General features: G+C 42.5%; 1 long non-coding RNA gene across 1 annotated transcript; it reads right to left on the reverse strand.

The window, feature by feature from the left end:
- Window positions 1-2099: 2099 nt before the first annotated feature.
- Window positions 2100-2802, reverse strand: LOC125528278. The gene is made up of 2 exons (XR_007292360.1): window positions 2489-2802; window positions 2100-2411 (listed from the first exon to the last, which is right to left on the reverse strand). It is a non-coding gene; the product is annotated as an uncharacterized LOC125528278 (long non-coding RNA).
- Window positions 2803-4364: the final 1562 nt, after the last annotated feature.

The raw sequence follows: 4364 nt of genomic DNA on the forward strand, positions 1-4364 counted from the left end.
GCATGTTTTTGATACCCAGTCCCCCCTCCTTTTTAGGTGTACAAATGTCTTTCCAGGCCCTTAGGCATAAAGCTTTTGAACCAGCCTCCTCTCTGACTCCTACCCACCAAAAATTATGGATGACAGCGGTGAGCTTCGCAAGGAATTTTTTAGAAAAAAGTATGTTGGACATATAGTAGACAGGGATGGAAGCAAACACAGAATTGATGAGCTCAAGTCTGGCGGCATGGGATAGTTTATCTGCCTTATAAGTGGGAAGCTTATTCTTAAATTTGTCAAAAACAAAGTTATAAGCGGAAGCACGATCCTTAGCAGGGAGGATTAACGGGTGGCCAAGATGAGTAGATGTACCATCAACAAGAGGAATAGGGAATATATGAGTGATTTGTTGAGCTAAAGGCTAGGAAACGTTGGCGCTAAAAAAAATAAAAGACTTGTCCCAGTTTGGAGTCTGCCCGGAAAGACAGCAGAAACGGTTGATGAGGTTGGCCATCTGGTTAGCCTCCTGCACCGTAGCATTGCCACAGACCAACAAATCATCAGCAAAAAGCATGGAGTGAATAGGAGGACAGTCTGGACCAAGAGAGATCCCAGACAAGCAATTTTGGACCATAGCATCATGTAAGCTTAAAGAAAGTTCATTAATAGCAAGGACAAAAAGATAAGGCGATAAAGGACATCCTTGTCTTAAGCCTCTGTTACTATGAAAGTTGGCGAAAGGCTGACCATTGATAATAGCAGAGAAACTTGGGGAAGAGATGCAAGCATAAACCAAGTTTATAAAGTGACCATGCAACCCTTTGCGAGAAAGAGCAGAGACTATGAAGTTCCATTCAAGGCGATCAAAAGCCTTGGCCAGATCAATTTTAAGCAAGAACGCTTGTTGTTTCCAAGATTTAAGGGCAAAAGTGTGAGTGATCTCTTGGGCTAAGATGATATTATTGGATATGCGTCTACCTTTAATGAAGGCTTGTTGGGAAGGATCAATATAGTCAGGAAGGTGAGGCTTCAATCTGTTGGCCAAGGTTTTGGAAATGATCTTATAAATGACATTGCAAAGGCTGATAGGTCGATAGTCAGAAGGGATTTTTGATACCAATTTCTTAGGAATAAGAGCAATGTGAGTATCACTAATATGTGATGGCATTATACCTGTCTGGTAAAAATTTCTCACCATAGCAGTGACATCGTCACCAATCCAACTCCAGGTAGCAATGTAGAATTCGACATTGAAACCATCAGGCCCCGGAGAGGCATTTAGCTTCAAGTCCTTGAGAGTGTTAAAAATTTCCTCCTTATCCGGGACACTATAGGTGTAATCCTGGCAGTCAAGAGGAAGACTAGATGCAAGAAAAGGCCTACCAACATTCACATTAGGAGAAGCAAATATGTATTTAAAATAGTTCACAAAAGTATTCGCAATGTTTTGACGATTAAAGTGGATGTTGTCATTCTCATCTTTTATGGAAACAATAGTATTCCTCTTTCTTCTTTTAAGAACAGCATGGTGAAAAAATTTAGTATTCCTGTCTCCTTGGGTGGCAAAAATTTTCTTTGCTCTTTGCCTATAAAAATCAGTAAGCTTTGACAGATTTTGTTCATACCTGATAATGAGAGACGATTCCATTTGATGGTCCTGCATGGACAGTGGCTGCATTTGAATACTGTTGATTTGTTGTTCTAAGTTGGCAAGCTCCTGTTGAATAGGCTTCTTCTTTTTGCACCAAACTTTTAAAGCACCTGCAAGATTATTAGTACGAGCAGAAAAATTCCTGTTGGTAGCAGAGATCCAAGCACTTCTAGCAAAAGACTGAAAATCATTCTCCTTCAGCCACCAATTATCAAACTTGAAACTTTGTTTAGGTTTCCTGTACCTACCTTCAGTGGTAATAAGGATGGGAGCATGATCACTAAGAATAATGGGAAGGTTAAGAACTTTAGTGAGGGGGTACTCAGCACACCAATCAGGATTAACTAAACCTCTATCAAGCCTTTCATAAGTAGGTTTGGAAGAAAATCTCCTATTAGTCCAAGTATAAGCAGGCCCTGAGAACCCCAGATCAAAAAAACCACAATTCTTGATCAAAGCACGAAAAGCATACAGGCGACGATAATTCACATTAGCATTACTTTTATCCACATCATACAAAAGTTCATTGAGATCTCCCATACATAACATAGGCTTCCCAGGGTTATCATACACAAAATTTGAAATCTGATCCCAAATCACATCAGTTTGTCTGTGATAAGGATCACCATAGATGCAAACTAGACCAAAATCTCTACCGGTAGCTATATGAACTACATTCGCTAAGATAACATAGAAGGAAGCCGTATTCACATGAACTTGAAGCTCATCATTCCACATCAGCCATAAACCGCCTGAGGAGCCCCTCGAAGGAACTACAACACTATCACATATGTCAAAACGATTAATAAGATCACGAGATTTAACTTTGGAAGATCTGATTTCAGAAACAAAAGTTACCTGAGCTTTAGTGGAATGAATGAATTTGGCGAGATACGTCATCCTTTCATTGCCAAGGCCTCGCCCCATTCCTCGGCAATTCCAGGCTATGAGTCTCATGGCGATGGAGGCGCGTTAGGGCCATGCGCCGCTGCCCAATCATAGTCCATAGATTCTCCTACTTGACCTTCTACTGTGGATGGAACTCCGGAGTGATAGCCACCCACCTCCACATGGGAATGAACAGTGCCTGTACTGACAGATGGTGAACGCGAGCGAAGTCTACAGTCATCATAGGTTCGTCCAACACTGTCGCCTTGGCTGGGGGATGAGGCACGAGCTCCACCTCTACCCAAGACCGCACCATGTACTCCCTTGCCAACACTATGATTACTTAACCTAGCAGAATCACGTGTCCAAACTCGGCGTTGCCTCTGAAAGCTGGCATATAAGCCTGAAGAACCACCTCCTGGAGGAATATCCCAACGGGTACCTCGAGACTTAGGCCTGCAACCAAGAATAGAAGCAGAGAGCCTTGCTCCAGAATCGGCACCTGCTGCAATAGAAGCACCAGCAACAGGAACCCATGAGGCAACATGAGCAGATGCTTCTGGTCCTGCATGATCCAAGAGAACAGGTGGAATTGATCCACTTTGGTGAATAAGCGCGGGGCTCTGGTCAACTTCTCTGATCGGAGGTGCTTGAGGGGAGGGAGGGCTCCTATTCTCATTATCCAGCAAAGTCTCATTATTCCTCAAAGGATAGAAGCGTTTCTTTGGTGGAGGCGGCAGTGGGCCTAGTATGGAGGAGCTTGGGCGCTTTGAACTATTACTCATGTGGGAAGGAACATATGAATCAGAGTAACTGCGATTGGATTGGTGGGTAAGGATCTGTCCATGAACAGTGGGGCAAGATAGAGCAATGGAAGCTGGCATGGAAGATGTGTTTAAGTTTTGAGTGATATGAAGCGTGGTTGTACCTTCTTGTCTTGCATCTGTTGGGTTGCTTTGAGTAGACTGAAGATTATTGGCAGGTCGACCCGCATCGCCTTGTCTCTCAGATTGACTGGCCCCAACATTAGTGTTGTGAGATTGTTCTGCTGCTCCCCATTGAACGGTGACTAGGTGGTTATCATGCAGATTTCCCTCATGAATGTTGGTATATAGTCGCCCACTATGACGGTGGATCTGCCGCTGCTCCTCCACATTAGCATCTTTAGATTGTGAATTTGAATCTTTGTCATTGTAACTTCTGACCAATTTGTCTTTATCTTTCTTCTTACATAAATCACTTGAACCGTCAACAGAAGTTAAGCCCTTTCCTTTTTCGTCGTCTGCAAATAAAAGCTGAAATCTTATGAGCTGTTGATTCTGAAATATATTTAACCCATGATTTAAAGAGCCTCCATGTGTAGAATCCAATTGCGGGATGAGCTCTGCATAAGTAATCCACTCTCCAAATCTTTGTGATGGAATATCCCCAGCTGAAACTCCCCTTTTGTGCCTTTCCAATATAATCTGATTCCTAAGAGGGCATCCCTGAACATTGTGGAACATAATTCCACAGAAAGAGCAAATCCTTCCAATCTTCTCATAAAACAGATAGGCCAGAGCAGATGATTCATTTGGAAAGGTTACCATAATTCTATCCTTAATAGCATCATTGATCTGTAACTTGGCAGTGCCCCACATATACTCAGCTCTAGTAAATAACATTCCTTGGTGTAAAGGATGAAATTCAGAGGGCTCCTGATCCGGGTCAGCTCACTAACGTTAGGAGGGGAAGTTTTTCATTTAAAGCTTTTTCACACGGTTTCTTTTCAAGCGATTTTATTTGGGAATCGTCTTGTCGACTATTTTAGAGTTTTTCTCCAGGTTTTTCCTTTTTCTCCTTTATA

This window comes from Triticum urartu, unplaced genomic scaffold (genome assembly GCF_003073215.2).
Source record: "Triticum urartu cultivar G1812 unplaced genomic scaffold, Tu2.1 TuUngrouped_contig_4763, whole genome shotgun sequence".
Classification (NCBI taxonomy): Eukaryota; Viridiplantae; Streptophyta; class Magnoliopsida; order Poales; family Poaceae; genus Triticum; species Triticum urartu.